We start from the raw sequence: 18,270 nt of genomic DNA on the forward strand, positions 1-18,270 counted from the left end.
ATAACTTTCTAGATTGAATTGGAAAATAAATTTTGATTTTATTTTTGGCTCACTTGGTAAGCTAATGAACTGAAAGAAGAGAACTGGTTTTAACCAGACAATTCTAAAAGATTTCAGAATTTGAAAACTTGGAGCTATGAATAGATGTGATTCATTTAGCATCACAAATGATCAAAACAAGCCTATAAAATATTAATAGTCAATTTTCCACCAAAACCAGTGAGCTGTTCAGAATTCCAGATATCAAAACTCTAAGAAAATGCTCTCATGCAGAATCAAATCATTTAATAGGCTAAAAGGGAATCCAATGCCATTACTGAATATTACCATTAGGATAGATACCTATCCACGTTTTTGCAAAAATGGAAATATTCTTACAGAAGTGTTTTCACCTCTCACCCAGAAAAAAAAGAAACCATAATGACTTCTAGGGTACAGTGGCACGATCTCGGCTCGCTGCAACCTCCACCTCCCGTGTTCAAGCAATTCTACTTCAGTCTCTCGAGTAGTTGGGATTATAGGCATCCGCCACCACTCCCAGCTAATTTTTGTACTTTTTGTAGAGATGAGGTTTCACCACATTGGCCAGGCCGGTCTCGAACCCCTGACCTCAAGTGATCTGCCCACCTCGGCCTCCCAAAGTGCTCAGATACAGGCATGAGCCACCGCACCCAGCCTGATCTTTCTCTTTTTCAGTCCTTATAACAAATTAAATATAGTCATTCCAAGGTGTGTGTGTTAGTCCTCTTTCCTCAGACACCCTATAAATTTACGAAGGAAGAGAAACTAATTGTAAATTATTTTGCACAGTACCAAAGCATGTCACAGGCAGGAAATGAGTATTTGATTGCTTGATGTAGTTCCATGTCCAGTGTGTAACTTGTCCAGAATTACCTGATTAACCCTAACTTGACGAGAAGAAAGGCACACTGGATACGCAGAGAGCAGATGCAGATTCCGGTACCCCTGGGGGTGTGAATGAACAGAGGTGTTCTTGCTGGCCTCAATAATAGTGTCTGTTTTTGGCCAGCACCCAATTTTTGTAACCAAAACCAGTACACAAACACCAGCATTTTACACAAACTGAAAAATAGCTCCCAACCATGTATTCATGGCATTGTTAACCAACAGTAAATTCCACTTGGAGATTATTTCCTCTAATTAAACGGACTGAGAAGTGATCCCAAGTCCCCCAGAAAGACACTACAGAAAACCACAACCTCCCCTGTGATTAGATACACCATCAAGGAAATGATTCAATCCCAAGCCACTGAGAGCTGCCTGCTCTCATTAAGAAAGAGCTTCAGGCCGGGCGCAGTGGCTCACACCTGTGATCCCAGCACTTTGGGAGGCTGAGGCGGGTGGATCACGAAGTCAAGAGTTCAAGACCAGCCTGACTAAGATGATGAAACCCTGCCTCTACTAAAAATACAAAAGTTAGCCGGGCGTGGTAACAGGCGCCTGTAATCCCAGCTACTGGGGAGGCTGAGGCAGAGAATTGCTTGAACCCGGGAGGCAGAGGTTGCAGTGAGCCGAGACGGCACCACTGCACTCCAACCTGGGCAACAGAGCAAGACTCCGTTCTCCCACCACCCCCAAAAAAAGAGCTATAGACTGACATTTTCAAAGCCTGTTAGCTGGACACCTCTTTCCTTCACAAATTCTGTGTGTTTCCCTTTCACATACCAGGAATTCTCAGGGACCATCATTATCACCATCGTAACAAGCCTCCACAGTCATAGAATATATTCTCACTTTTTGAAATGCCTTCACACCTAACTATCTCATTTAATACTTACAGACACCCTCAAGACAGGTAGACAAGATGGACTGCCTCACTGCACATTAGTGCAAACATCAGAGAAACTGGCCTAAGGCCACAGCCAATGAACAGATGAAGGAGGCCTACAACCACCTAGCCTCCCCTACCTCCACCTCCCTTCTCCCCTCTTCCCTCCTTACTTCACCACTGACCAATGGATTGCAATGTAGTTGCTCCATGTCTTACTATGGGGTGCCAGGAAAGACAGCTTCTTTGAAAGAGAGCACCCCATGTGTACTAAAAGATCGGGTGTCCCTGCAGAAAACCCTGCCACTCACAACCCTAGTCTTAACTGATGTGTTTCAGCATATTGAAGGCAAGTTGCCATCTAACATGGTTGACCAGGAGCCAATTGTGGTGTTCTCATCTTTGTTCATGCTGTCAATGTGACATATGAAAGAAATATGAACAAAGTGACAGGAGGAAAACAAAGCCCGTGGCTGGTGTGAGATACACAGACGGGGTGTTAGCCCCACACACACTGCAACTGGGTCAAGTTAGCACCTTGTTTTTCCCCACATATGCGGTGTGGAAAAGCTATTTGTAAAACGTGTTTAAATATTTAGGACCAAATAAGTCAAGATTGTTGGGAAACATTGACTCTTACCGGAACTCATTTACTCGCCCTAGTCCAACGTGAATAACAAAACTGAGAATATCAGGACAATTCAAGACCGGGAACAATACAGATGTTCAACACTTTCACCCGGAATTCCCACACAGGCCTGCTTTCAGCCTCCACACCGGCTGGTGACCCAGCAGGAACAGTACGAGGACAAGAATCTCAGAAGAGCAGCCTTGTGAAAAATCTTTAGTGCCAAGGGAACAAAACGAATCTTCTAGAAGTTACCTGACTCTGCAATTCACTTTGCTGCTTCAGGCGAAGATTTTCAGGTGTATCTGCCACTGTGGTGAAGGACTGCTTTGGGTAGTGTCTGTGGAGAAATTTTTTAAAAGAACATAATTAAAATATTGTGCTACAAAACAACACTTTCACACCCATTGTTTTGCGCATCCCCCCTTTTTCCCACCTGGTCACAGTGGGAGAGGGACCTGAGCTTGGCTAAGGTCATCTCTCTGTCATTATTCTGGACCTCATCCCATTCCCATGGCTCTGTCGCTCAGACATCCTCACTGTCTCCCACAGCTTAACCTTGGCTTCTCTTTTCTAAGCGCATCTTCACGCATGCTCAAGGTTCTCCTAACCTCCGCTGTTCCTCCACCCCATACACCCTTCCAGCATGTGTGCCAACTCATCCATCCTTCAACCAAACTTCCTGACAAAGAAGCCTCACCTCACGGTGCCTGCCCATCTCCTCTCCGACTCATTCCCCAGCTCTATGACTGGCTTCTGGCTTCTGTTTCTAGAAGTTTCTCTTGCCCATTATAATGACTTTCTGTGGACACAACCAACAGACATCTTGTAGTCCTCCTCCTGAGCGGCCTCCCTCCATCTTGAAATGTCGTCTCCCCAGGTTTACACACACCCCTGGCTCAGCTGCTCCCTCTAGTGGTTCCTTCCCTGTCTCCTGCGGGCTCCGCTAAGTCTGTGCATCTCCCCACTCAAGATCCGCACCTGGGATCTCTTCTCTTCTCAGTCTACACCATCACCTGGGGATCACATCATTCCCGCAGCTTTGGGGCCTCTCTGTGAGCTGACTACTCTGACTACTCCAAAGTCTGAGTTTCAGATTCAATAGCATTTCCATTTGCAGATTCCATACCCAGCACAACTCCACCAGTCCAAAACGCAGCTGTTCATCACCCCACCCCTCCCTAACACAAGTTCCTCCCCTGAATCTTCTTTTTCATTTATTATATTAGTGCCCCATTGCCCAAGTCAGAAAGCTGGGAGTAATCTAGATTCCTCACACATCCAATCACACGTTCACCAAATCTATTGATCTTGTCTGCAAATATATCTCAACTATTTACTTATATAAATGTATATATGTGTATATGTCTCCATCTTGACTCCATTTTTTTTTTTTTTTTTGAGACGGAGTCTCGCTCTGTCGCCCAGGCTGGAGTGCAGTGGCGCAGTCTCGGCTCACTGCAAGCTCCACCTCCCGGGTTCATGCCATTCTCCTGCCTCAGCTAATTGTCGGGCACATTTATCGTTTAGGTGACTACAGCACCAGCCAGTCTTGCCCTTCCCATCTGAGAACAAATGTTCTCAAATGCAAATCTGATCACGTCACTCCCCTGAGTAAAACCTTTCAATGGCTTCCAGTTGATCTTGGAATAAAGTCTGGCCTCCTGTCTGCCAAGGCCCCCGTGGCCAGGCCTCTGCAGACTTCTCACTGTTAACACTGCATGCTCTTGCTGCAGGGATCACTTCAGTCCCCGGAGTTCACCCTTCTGGTTCCCACTGCTCCCCTGACACGTTATTCCCCTTTCCTGGAAAACCCATCCTTCTTCCCACCCCACTGCCCATTTTTTATAAACTGTGTTTATTTTTCAGGTCTTGCCTTAGATGTCACTTTCTCCAGGAAGCTCTCCTGGCCTCCTGAGTTTGGGTCAGGAGTGGCCCCCGGATGGATTTTTCTGCCCCTATGCTAAAGCTTATCATGCTCATGGCTTTTCCTATTGGCAGGCCTCTGCCTCACAGTACAACGAAAGTTCTGTGGCAGCAATGGTGGGCTGTCTTGTCCCTTGCTGGGGTACATTCCTGCCTATATCACTAGCACCTACTAGTGTCTGCCTCCTAGTGTGACCTCAATAAATACTTGTGGACAGAAGAAATGAAGGGATGGAAGGGGACAGAACAACCACCCAAGGAGCCCATGCCTTGGCTACAGCCAAACTTCAGCATGTCTTATAAGGCATGTCGTCGCATTTGTGCAAACATGCAGTGGCCTCTTATGTTCACAGATGACTCTCCTGGTGGTGAGGAGATGGCATGTCCTCCCTGTGTGCAGGTAAAGACTCAAACACTGATTCAGAGCTGCTGTCCCATCTACTCACTGCTCCCATGTTCGGCTGGCGCTGAGGAGACAGCTTTAGCTGCTGTGACCCCCATGGCCACAAAAGCCACAGAGCTCAGAGCTGCTCCTCGAAGAACATCCTCCCCGTTTGCTTCTCTCTAACCCCTCTCCTTTCTGGTATCCACGTGTCTCTTCCTGTGGCTTCTCTAACGTCCTCACTGTTTCAAACTCGACTCTCCTGGTAAAAGGTTCTTTTCAGCATCCCTGTCCCTGGTGTCCCATGAGAAGGCTGATGCAGTAATCATTTGTCAGTGCAGATAAAACCTACCCAAAGCACGCTAGCACTTCTGAAATAAAGATTAACTATTGTAGCTCCCATGGAGTCAGATTCATGGTAGGAAAATGTACATGCAAGTCTCATTTTTCCAGCATTCTTCAGGAATTTAATGTCCCATATAAGCCAATGTTCCAGGTAATTGGAGTTAACCCCATAACTGCTGGACTCATTTTAACTATTTTAATTAACATCCTTCAAAACCCTTTACACGATTTTCCTGGCTTCTTAGAGTATAAACGAACCTAGTTATATTTTTTCCTGATAATGTAGGGTCATCTTAATAGATATTATCAGACCGTGATATAAAGAAGTCATGCTTTTGAAGTTTATAAAGGTAAATAACCTAAATCATACAAGATGATTGTGCTTGTATAACCGCTGACCTGTCAAGAGATAATTTCTCACACACAGCACTTGGTTCTGCCTTGTCTTCTCTAGATAGTCAAGTTTGTTTAAAATGTTGGTAAATACCAGAGTTATTGATTCAAGCGAGAAAGGTGTAGCAGGTAAGGTCTTTTGCTCTCCTTATGCTGAAGTCAGACAAAATGTTGGCCACATTTTTCCAGAGGCTGCTTCTGAACTATGTTCCAGACAATAGACAGAGGAAGTTGGACAGACAACCGTGGTGTGTTATGTGATATTTGCAAGTTCCAACTTGGAAAGTTGAACTTTACTGAACTTTAAAACGTAGCAACTACGTATGGCTGCATTTTAAAGCTATAGTAACAACTGAGCATGTCTTCTTGTGTTTTGTTTTTCAAAATGTATTCTATGGGATAAAGTTGCCCCTGAGATTTTCAGGTCTCTACGATGTTTAATTTGAAAATTTTACATATGGATTTTAACCATTTTTTAAACTGTAATTAGAATCCACTGTCAAATGTGTTACAGAAAGTTTAGCCCATTGAGAGATCCGCTTCATACTAACTTGCAGGTTCACTCAGTTTGGGGGCATGCTTTGGGGAACAACCTTCTTCTGCCATTTACATTTAATTTGATTTAAAATTCTGGGCCGGGGGCAGTGGTTCACCCCTGTAATGCCAGCACTTTGGGAGGACAAGGCAGGTGGATCACTTGAGGTCAGGAGTTTGAGACCAGCCTGGCCAACACGGTGAAACCCAGTCTCTACTAAAAACACAAAAAAATAGCCAGACATGGTGGTGCACACCTGTAATCCCAGCTACTTGGGAGGCTGAGGTGGGAGAATCGCTGGAACCCAGGAGGCGGAGGTTGCAGTGAGCAGAGATTGTGCCACTGCACTCCAGCCTGGGAGACACAGTGAGACGCTATCTCAAAAAAACAAAAAAATAAATAATAAAAATAAAATAAAGTAAAATTCTGCTTAATTATTTAATTAAAGAGCATCCTGAGATTGAAAAGTGAACTGTTGGAGGAGAGTGCAATTTGTACCTCTTCACTATGTGTGCACAAATTTCCTCCATGCAAGACAAAAATGAATTCTATTTGGATAGTAATGAACTTCACTTGCTGCCCATACCACTAAGTTTGAAGTATCGCTTCAGGAAAATAATCGAATTGTTCTCACCATTTGACTTTGCACCATGAAAGGGTGATAGATTTGAACTTATAAAATACATGCATATAAATAAAACACTACTTTGATATGTTTGGTATGAGCATCAAAGTTCTATTTGGAAAAAGGGTTACTCTGGGGGAAAAAAAAAAAAACATTGAAAAGCTTCTACTGTCTTTTAGAAAAACATTGTGCTAATCTCATGACCAAAGTGCAAACTTACTAACGTACTATGCAATGTACATTGATATCTAGGACTAGAAACAGATAACAATGCTTTGTACTTTTTCCAATTATCTTTTTAAATCCTAAGATTTAATGGTTTTTTAACAGTGGATTAATCAGTATGTAGCATAACTTTCTCTAAAGATGCATAACAGGAAGAAATTATCCAAAATTTTGATGTAGGAGAGAAAAAGTTCAATTTAGTATTAGTAACCAAAATAATAAATGCTAAGGGAAAGAAGGAATTTATACCTGAAACTACCAGGAATCATGAGTACTAAAATTAATTAAAACCTGAGGATTGGAGGATTCACATTATATTCAGAGCTAGCAAAAGAGAATAAGATCTTCCAAAAAAACAGAAGGCTTAACTATTGAGAGAGAGAGTGGGATGGCCTCACGAGTTGAGACCATAAGACTCAGAAGAAATAAGTGTAATTACAGAGATGGCAACTCATACTGCCTTATATTGAAAATAAAAATTACAATATCTGTAGGAAACTAATTAATTTCAAACTCAACACATCTGAAAATCCCATCAAACATTGGATTTCTCAACATCATGTCCATGTAGTAATGTCCATCTAATCTAATCCAACAACATTCTGCTCTGAAGTCACACTCTCAACTTCTACTCACCCACCACTCCACCTCTTCAGCAAAAAAGAAAAAGAAAAGAAAACCAGATACAGAAATAAACTGAGGGGCTGGTGATCCTCACGTGATTATAGAAGAGAGAAGTCAAGCATCTAACACGAATCGGTGGCACCATACAATTAGTTCTAAAGCCCTTTCCAAACACTGCATTCAAAAGGTTGTGAAAGGTCTTCCTAAAATTTGTCTTGAATAGAAATTTTAAGGAAAACAGAAGATTTCTCCACTAGGCCTAGAGGAAGAATAAAACTTTTTTCCTCCTCCATATTAAGAGTAAGAATGTAGGAAGAAGACAGAGGGCATGAGAAATGGATGTTCAAAAAGAATCAGGAAACAAGTAAAAAAAAAAAAGAATGGATGAATTGACACATTCACAAGTTTTCTGGAAAACAAAACATAATTGTGGAAATATGACATGTAATGCATTCAGAGCTGGTTGAGAGATGTGAGGAATATGCTGAAATGTTTAGCATCATAAACAGAAGTCTCTTAGATGAGCTATGCAAGAATTGGCTGAAGTGTGTGTATCAAGACTGAGCTGACAGTTGCAACAAATCCAGATTTACATAAAATGCTGTATTAAAAATAGAGAGAGAATCAAGATAATAATAGAAGATTGCATCTGAAATAGCAAAGTTAGGTCACAGAAAGATGACTTCAAATTTTTTTTCTCTGTGAGATTCAGTTGTTAAAAATATAGGAAAAGTTATATGCAAATCACTAGACCAGAGCTCGTCAAAATGCAGGAAGCGAAATAAGCAAATGGCAACCTCTGTGGAGATAGGAATGAGAAAGAACATGACTGGGGAGAGCAAGAACCCAGAAACACTCTCTTTTTATCCAGAATCCAGTGCTTATAGGAGCACAGGAGACAAAGTGCCTGGGTTTGTACTTGGCTAGTCTACCTTCCATCTGCGTGCCTTTGGGTTAGGTTTCTTAACCTCTCTGGCCTCAACTTTCTCATCTAGAAGAAAAACATAATAGTAGCACAATTCAGGCTGCTGCAAAATTCACACGTGTAAGTCATTTGAAACCATTTGTGGCTCATAGTAGGCACTCAAGAAAATGTCTACCATTAATTATAATATTATTATTACTATTACTATTAATACTACAGCTACTAATTACTACTACTTTCTCTTTGCTCTCCTGCAAAGTAATTTAACCTCTGTGTCTCACGACCTTCATCTATATGGTGGGAATAAAATATTCCTGGTTCTCTCATGAAGTTGCTGCTGGAATCAGATGAAAAAGTTTTATAAATGGAAAACTACTGTAAATGTGAAATATTAGTGAACAACTCAGACATACAAAGCTAAGATCTTCATGGATTTATTTTCTGTAAATCCCATGTTTTCATACTGTCCTCAGAGGACATTTGGCAATAGGCAACGTCTGGAGACATTTCTGGTTGTCACATTTCGGAGTGAGCAGGGAGGGGAATATACTACTGACATCTCGTGGTCAGAAGGCGAGGAATGAGGCTATCCTACAGTACACCGCACAGCCCCCTCCCTGACAGACTTATCCTGTCCCAAATGTCAACAGTGCTGAGGTTAATAAACCTTCTTTAATAGATATAAATCTCTAACATTATAGGCAACCACTAATTTTAAGACTTCTAGCTCTAACAAATCTCTAAACTTTGTTTTCATTCCTGTCTCCTGGTGAAATCAAACAGCCACCACGGCCCCTTAATCTCTTGCCATATTCTAAGTCAATTATATCCATCTCCATCTTCTCCCTCCTGAGCACTTAAGTCCACCTTCTCTGGCTTTCCGTTTACCTAACCACTGTCACATTTACACTCAAACTAGAGGATCTGAGAGCAGAATTCAGATGTCAAAAGAATTTGTTGCTATATGATGATTTCCTTATGGGCTCTATGTGAAAATGAGTTAACATGGCAGAGCTGCCTGCTAGCATTTGAAAGTCCTGCTTACAAGGACGGCCCTTCTCTGGTGTCTGGGAACTTGAATCTGGGGAGGGTTTTCTACCATCATTCACCACCAAGAGTGGCTCACTGTGCTGAAGCTGTTTGTACAAACAGCTAAACACCTGCTTTCTTTATGGGTGTCTGGAATTTGGTGATAACCCACTCCCCCTCCCCGCCACCCCTGGGCACTAAGTCTCTAAGGAGCTTCGCTGGTTGGCAGTGTCTGACGCAGGTTGTCACAATTCATTGCTGGAGGAGTTAAGCGCATCCTGTGTGGCTCTGCCGGAAGAAGCGTCTTGCTTCCTCCTGACCTGTCCCCATGCATTTTACCTTTGCTGATTTTGCTCTGTATCTTTTCACCGTAACAAATCATGGCCACATGAATAAGTAGGAGTGTATGCTGAGTCTTGTGAAACCTCCCAGAGGGTCATCAAACCTGAGGATGTTCTTAGGGACCCCCAGCATAGGCCCCTTTGTGCGTAACAGGCTTTCATTCATAAAGGGAGAAGTATACTAACATATTTAACATATTACCTATTTTTTTAAAAAAATACAACTTTAAAAAAAAATTTCAGATAGAGTCTCACTCTGTCACCTAGACTGAAGTGCAGTGGCAGGATCACACATCACTGCAGCCTTGACCTCTCGGACTCAGGTGATCCTCCCACCTCAGCCTCCTGAGTAGCTGGGACCAGAGGCAACTGCCACCATGCCCAGCTAATTTTTGTAATTTTGTTGAGATGGGGTTTCACCATGTTGCCCATGCTGGATCTCAAACTCCTGGGCTCAAGCAATCCAACCAACTCAGCCTTCCAAAGTGCTTGGATTACAGGCATGAGCCACCACACCTGGCCATATTTTTTAAGAACATTTAAAAAGCAAAAGTTCTGACTTCACATCATGAAACTGGCTTTTTAGCTCCTCCTCTCTGAGTTAGGAGAGAGACCAATCTCTTTGCTGGGGATCATCTTTCACACTCTGATTTTAACCAAGGAAGTCATTTTACCCAATGACCAAGACCATAACTAACTGTTAGGGATGTAGGAAGATGATAGAAGGTTTAAATGTAATTTTAATTGTTCCTCCTAAGTCTGAACCACTCCATTTTGTAGCAACAATGATTGTTTTATGTCATTCAAAATTATCTTTAAAGAATGAGAAATAGGCCGGCCGAGTGCAGTGGCTCACACCTGTAATCCCAGCACTTTGGGAGGCCGAGGCAGGTGGATCACATCACCTGAAGTCAGGAGTTTGAGATCAGCCTGGCCAATGTAGTGAAACCCTGTCTCTACTAAAAATACAAAAATTAGCCAGGCATGGTAGTGCACGCCTATAATCCTAGCTACTCAGGACATTGAGGCAGGAGAATTGGTTGAACCCAGGAGGCAGAGGTAGCAGTAAGCTAAGATTGTGCCACAGCACTCCAGCCTGGCCGACACAGCGTGACTCCATCTCAAACATCTCAAAAAAGAAGAAGAAGAAGGAGAAGGAGAAGAATGAGAAGGAGAAGGAGAGGAATAAGGAGAGGAAGAAGGAAAGGAAGAAGAAGAAGGAGGAAGAAGAAGAGGAGGAGGAGGAAGAGGAGGAGGAGGAGGAGGAAGCAGCAGCAGCAGCAGCAGCAGCAGCAGCAGCAGCAGCAGAAGAAGAAAGAGGAGGAAGAAGAAGAAGAAGAAGAAGAAGAAGAAGAAGAAGAAGAAGAAGAAGAGAAGAAGAAGAAGAAGAAGAAGAAGAAGAAGAAAAAAAGAAGAAGAAGAAGAAGAAATAAAACATTTAAAAATAAGCAGACTCTGAGAGAGATTACCACCATCAGGTCTTCCATGAAGCTACTTATTATAAAGAATACAGGCTGGGCGCGGTGGCTCACGCTTGTAATCCCAGCACTTTGGGAGGCCAAGGTGGGCAGATCATGAGGTCAGGAGATCGAGACCATGGTGAAACCCCATCTCTACTAAAAATACAAAAAAAAATTAGCCGGGCGTGGTGGCGGGAGCCTGTAGTCCCAGCTACTCGGAGAGGCTGAGGCAGGAGAATGGAGTCAACCAGGGAGGCAGAGCTTGCAGTGAGCCGAGATTGCACCACTGCACTCCAGCCTGGGCGACAGAGTGAGACTCCATCTCAAAAAAAAAAAAAAAAATACACTGTCAGGAAGAAAGAAAATAATTCCAGAAGGAAAAGCTAAAATGCAAAAAGGAGAGTGGCAAGCAAATAAAATGTAAATGTGCACACAGGCATGCACAGGCACACACACAAACACACATTGTGTGGAATAATAACAATGTCTACTATATAGGATTTTTTTTTAAAAGACAAAGCTAAAATACTGGACAATAAGTTGAGAGGGCATATGAGACTTAAAGTATTCTAAGATCTTTCTATTCTTCATGAGAAAGGTTAGAATATCATTGAATTTTAGATTTTGTTTAAGCACATGCAATAACATTTTAAGTATAATCACAAAGAATGGAAATAAGATTACATAAATTCAAATCCTACAAAAGGGAAAATATCAAATTTTTTAGAAGAACCAAAAATCTAACTCAATATAATTAAAAAAAATAGTGAAGACAGAGAGAAAAAGCATAAAACAAACAGGACAAATAGAAATTTAACAGTTGGGAGAAACAATTCAATAATCATAAAAATGTAAATAGGCAATACTTGCCCACTAAAAGATTGATATTGTCATATTTTTAAATTCCACTACAAAATAGCTATACTAATATGAGACAAAATGCTTTTTAAAATGAAAGTGTTGCTTTCCTGCTCCCAACATGGCGGCCTCAGCAAAAAGAAGACTAAGAAGGGGAAAACTATCTCCCTAACAGACTTTCTGGCTGAGGATTGGGGGACTGGTGGAGGAAGCACCTATGTTTCCAAACCAGTCAGCTGGGCTGATGAAACAGATGATCTGGAAGGAGATGTTTCAACAACCTGACACAGTAATGATAACAATGTGTATAGGGTGCCTCCAATTGACAGTTCCATCCTTCCCACTGCTCCACGGGCTTCTCAAGAACCCAATATCGACCGGAGCCTTCTCAAATCGCCGCCCTACACTGCTTTTCTAGGGAACCTACCCTATGATGTGACAGAAGAGTCAATTAAGGAATTCTTTAGAGGATTAAGTATCAGTGCAGTGCGTTTACCACGTGAACCCAGCAATCCAGAGAGGCTGAAAGGTTTTGGTTATGCTGAATTTGAGGACCTGGATTCCCTGCCCAGTGCCCTGAGTCTCAGTGAAGAGTCTCTAAGTAACAGGAGAATTCGAGTGGACGTTGCTGATCAAGCACAGGATAAAGACAGGGACGGTCGTTCTCTTGGCCATGATAGAAATCGGGATTCTGTCAAAACAGATACAGACTGGCGGGCTCGTTCTGCCACAGACAGCTTTGATGACTATCCGCCTAGAAGGGGTGATGATAGCTTTGGAGACAAGTATCGAGATCGTTATGATTCAGACCGGTATGGCCACGGGTATTTGTATGAGTATCGGGATGGCCCATCCCGGGATATGGATCGATATAGCTGGCGGTAGGGATCGCTGTGATGACCAAGGCAGCAGAGACTATGCTAGAGGCTATCATTCCTGGATAGGCAGTGGTGGAAGGGCATTTGGCAGTGAGTACCGCAGGGAGGATGACTACAGAGGAGGCAGGGACCACTATGAAGACTGATACAACAGACGGGATGATGGGTCGTGCAGCTCCAGAGATGATTACTCTCGGAGTGATTATAGGAGTGATGATAGAGGTCCCCGCCAAAGATCCAGACTGAATCTAAAGCCTTATAATACTCCTAAGGGAAATGATTCTTCTGCTAGTAACTCCCAGTCCAGTCGAGCTGCCTCTGTCTTTGGAGTGGCAAAGCCTGTTGATACAGCTGCTAGAGAAAGAGAAGTAGAAGAACGGCTACAGAAGGAACAAGAGAAGTTGCAGCGTCAGCTGGATGGGTCAAAACTGGACCGACGGCCTCGGGAGAGACACCCAAGCTGGCGAAGTGAAGAAACTCAGGAACCGGAAGGGTCGAGGACAGGAAGTGAGTCATCGCAGACTGGGAACTCCGCCACACCCGGCAGAAGTCAGTCAGACCAGGATGCAGAAAGGAGACAGACTGAGAAGTCTCTAGAAAATGAAACACTCAACAAGGAGGAAGACTGTCACTCTCCAACTTCTAAATCTCCCAAACCTGATCAGCCCCTAAAGGTAATGCCAGCCCCTCCAAAGGAGAATGCTTGGTGAAGCGAGGTTCTCATCCTCCTGCTCCATCTCAGAGCTCAGACACAGAGCACCAACACTCTACAAGTGGTGGGGGAAAAGTAACTCCAGCTCAACCGTCTGAGGAAGGACCAGCAAGGAAAGATGAAAATAAAGTAGGTGGGATGAATGTCCCAAAAGACCACACTGGGAACTCTAGCCGTGGTCCAGGAGACAGAGGGAACAAAGTCCACTGGAAGGAGTCAGATAGGAAAGATAGCAAAAAGGATCACGACTCCAGATCTGCACCTGAGCCAATATGTGAAATACGGAATTTGTGACAATGATGTTAATCATGTCTCCATGCAGGGATGGTATTCAAACCACTTAACACCTGTACATCATGACACTCACCAATCAAAAATGGCATCTGAAAGATCAGAGCAGGCCTGGGTACAAATTACCATTAGGACGCACCCGTGTGCACTGATGACCGTCACCCTGCCTCCAACAGCTCCCATGTGGAGGAAAAAGCGTGATGCCTATGTACGCCATATGGAATGAGAACAGAGTAGTAGAAAGAAAGAATGATTCTCTCTGTTGTGACACTGGCTCTCTTCGTGGACGTCTGTCCCATCTGAGTTTGCTTCACTGAGGATGTCTGCATTTAAGCCCAGAAGTAGTGAGAAAAGGAAACAGCATGTCACTAGGGTGGAGGCAGAGAGACAGGAGGAGAGAGAGAGAAAGAGGATGATGATAAACCCTACGGAGGTCAGCCATCACCTGCTCACCATGAGAAACCTGCCACCACAACTACCCCAGGAAGAGAAAGCCCGGAGCTGCAGAAGCCCAAGGAATCCCATGCTCAAAGAGGTTTCCCCTGGCAGAGGGAACAACAGGAACAAACACAGCCAGAGGACCGCAGGACAGAAACCAGGCATAGCGATGAAGATTGGATGGACCAAGACCACGCCTACTCCTGCCAGGATGGGAGGCCCAGGGGAGCAGTGAGATGCAGCAGCTTCAGGCAGAAATATAAACTGGTGAATTTACATCTATGTGGCGCTGTGTTCTCCCCAAAACAAAAATGTTAACAGATTTGTTTAAGGAAGACCTCCTCCAATGCCTAGAAAATCTGAACTGAAGCCAGCTCCAAGCTGCCGCAGCAAGAACAGCACAGAGTCGGCCACTTGCTTTTGCAGATGCCTCTGCTGCCTGGGCAGTTTCTCCTCCTACCATTCTCTTTCTTTCCCACCGGGAGCCCAAGTTGTAGAAGACCTGAACCCCCAAAAGCCAAGCCTTGGGCCTCCTTCACTCACTTCTTCCAGGACAGAGTATACACATACTCACTTTACTAGTCTTCATATTTTATTCCCCATAAGAAGATTTTAAAACTCACATTCATTGCACATAAAAGATTCTGTCTGTTAGTTTCAGAACTGTAAAGCAAAACAGCCTATTATATGAGATAACAAGAAAAACGGAACATTTTTTCCCTTGAATAAAAAAAACTCAAAACTCAAAACAAAAACTCAAATGAATAAAACGTCCTAGGAAATGGTATAAACTATTAATAATTTACAAAAATGATCCAAATTGAGTTATAATTTCAGGTGTGTAAAATTGTACAAATGAAGTAATTCTCCCATCAAATGTTTTAAGTCTCATGATAACATGAGTGCAACAATTCTACATATTTCCACAGATTTCCCATTTGAGCAGTTCCAGGAGAATCACCGTTTAATAGGTAGAGACATTTTAAGATAATACCTTTTTTACATATTGGGGTCATTCTGGGCATTTTCCACTTAATTGAGCCACTTAAGTAAAAATTTGGTAGTGTACCGTTAGCACCATTCAACATCAGCCAAAGGCATAATTATAATGACGATAAGCCTGATATTCTTCTAGGATTTTGGGGTCTAAGATGCTTTTTGAGCCTATCTTCCTGTAGTGTTGATGCGATGTCTGTTCATGAATTTCCTTCCACAGCCATTGTCTTGTTCTTAATTCTACCACTAATCTTCTTCCCCGTAGCAGCACCTCTATCAACTCACATATAATGCCTCTGGTTGCAAAACATCAATTTTATAATTTTTTTAAAAGATGGTGAATTAGAGCACGTAAATGGGGAATGCCCTTCAGAAAGCAGACTTACGAGAGCTGCTGATAGATAACATAAAAGCGAAAAATGGATTATGATAATGTAGGCCTCTCATACATGAAATACAAGCCCCAGCTGAAAGGAGTTACAGAATCCAAACCCCTGGCTCTCTAAAGGGCAGTCAATAACCTGTCTAACAATTTACCAAATTTTCTTTCTGGCTGGAAGGGTCAAACAACTTGCCACCTATTGATCTACTTCCTCAGCAGGACTCAATTGTAACTTCTCTCATATATTTATAAAAGAAGCCATTATCAAAGGGATTACACAGTAAACCTGACCTACCCCGCTATGAAATGCTTATCGGGTATTGGAACATGTCACCTAGATTTTGAATTATGGTGTAAAAGGTGAGAAATTAATACACACACACACACACCCCTACATGTTGTTTAAGAAAAATATGAGCTGGTGGAGGAGAGTCTATTCCCTGTACTGTTGCTGATATTGATCACGGGAATACACAAAAAAGGAAATGTGTGACATCGAGCAGCCCTGTGATTTGTGCCCAGGAACACCAACCGGCACTGTTGATTACAGCCAAGATAAACACATGCAGATTTGGGACTCGAGTATCTAAGATATGAGGATAGTCTGAAAAATATCAAAACAAAGTTTGTAAGAAAACAGAACATTAGAAACACAAGAAGGATCACATTCAATTCCTTTGATATAGTAAATAAGTATCATACCTATAGCAAATGTGCAATATGAACAAAAATAATTATTTAAAGCCTAAAGATGGGGGAAAACCATAAAACAATTCTATTGTTAAGAAAAGACCATGTGTAGATGGATATAAATGTGTAAATGTTTAGTTCCCACTTATAAGAATATATCACAACTATTAAAACTTAAATCTCTATCACTCTCAAAATTCACCCATGTAGAACAGAAATCTCTTATTGAAAATTGTCCCATCTCTGCTAAACATACAAAAATTAGCCAGGCATGGCGGCGTGCACCTGTAGTCCCAGCTACTCAGGAGGCTGAGGCAGGAGAATCACTTGAACCCAGGAGGCGGAGGTTGCAGTGAGTCAAGATTGCGCCGCTGCACTCCAGCCTGGCAACAGAGCAAGACTTCATCTCAAAAAAAAAAAAAGAAAGAAAGAAAGAAAAGAAAAGAAAAGAAAATTGTATGATAAAATATCAATATCTCGCTTGGCTCTTATATGAAACTACATCTTCAAATAAAATATTTCTTTAAAAAATACCAGGCTGGGCACAGTGGCTCACGTTGGTACTCCCAGCATTTTGGGAGGCTGAGGCGGGTGAATTGCTTGAGTCAGAGACTTTGAGACCAACCTGGGCAACATGGCAAAACCTCATCTCTACAAAAAAATACAAAAATTAGCTGAGTGTGATAGCACACACCTGTAGTCTCAGCTACTAGGGGGGCTGAGGTGGAAGGATTGCTTGAGCCTGGGAGGTTGAGGCTGCAGTTAGCTGTGATTATACCACTGCACTCCAGCCTAGGCAACAGAGCAAGACCCTATCTCAAAAAAAAAAAGACCCAAACAGAACTAGAAATACTATATTACATTCAGGTATATATTTTCCATTAAAATATTATGGTCTTATAGATAAATGTATGGCCCAAAATAATAAATAAGCTAAATAAATTGTGGAAAACTAATAATTAACAATAAAAATAACAAGAACAACCACTACTACTGGCATACTGATCTATGCCTAGCTTATGTGCTACCTCCTGTGCTCAGAGCAGACGTTACTAATCACACCACTCTCAGCAGGGTCCAGAAAAGATCCAACATTCTTCTCAGCACAGTAATGCAGGCACCTGTTGCCAGACATCCTGGAGCACAGGATAAGCTTCCTTGCAATCCATAGACTCTACTTATTTGACAATTTGCAGATCAGTCATTTCCTAACTTGTATGGCTACAAAAGCAATTCCAACAGACTAACATCTATGTAACCATTGGCCTCCACTATGGAGTTAAAGAACTGTCCTTGGGAGAAGAGGAAACGGTCTAACGCACTTCAATTTATTAAATTCCAAATTTTATACATTAAATTCATTTAAATATGATTTTTCAGAATAGATAGACTGAGGGAGGGAAAATTATACCAAAATTAGCATCCTTTTTAAATTTTTATTTTAAGTTCCAGGGTACATGTGCAGGATGTGCAGGTTTGTTACACAGGTAAATATCTGCCATGGTGGTTTGCTGCACCTGTCAACCCATCACCTAGGTGTTAAGCCCACCATGCGCTAGCTATTTATTCTTATTTATGTATTTATTTATTTATTTTTGAGACAGAGTCTCACTCCATTGCCCAGGCTGGAGTCTAGCTCTGTTGCCCAAGCTGGAGTGCAGTGGCGCCATCTCAACTCGCTGTAACCTCCACCTGCCAGGCCCAAGTGATTCTCATGCCTCAGTCTCCTGAGTAGCAGGATTATAGGCGCCTGCCACCACGCCTGGCTAATTTTTGTATTTTTAGCAGAGTCAGAGTT

The 18,270-nt window shown here is 42.5% G+C and overlaps 1 pseudogene; it reads left to right on the forward strand.

The window, feature by feature from the left end:
- Positions 1-12,166: 12,166 nt before the first annotated feature.
- Positions 12,167-13,969, forward strand: LOC100584883 (annotated as a pseudogene).
- The last annotated feature ends 4,301 nt before the right edge of the window (positions 13,970-18,270 follow it).

Source organism: Nomascus leucogenys, unplaced genomic scaffold (genome assembly GCF_006542625.1).
Source record: "Nomascus leucogenys isolate Asia unplaced genomic scaffold, Asia_NLE_v1 000129F_36168_qpd_obj, whole genome shotgun sequence".
Taxonomy (NCBI): Eukaryota; Metazoa; Chordata; class Mammalia; order Primates; family Hylobatidae; genus Nomascus; species Nomascus leucogenys.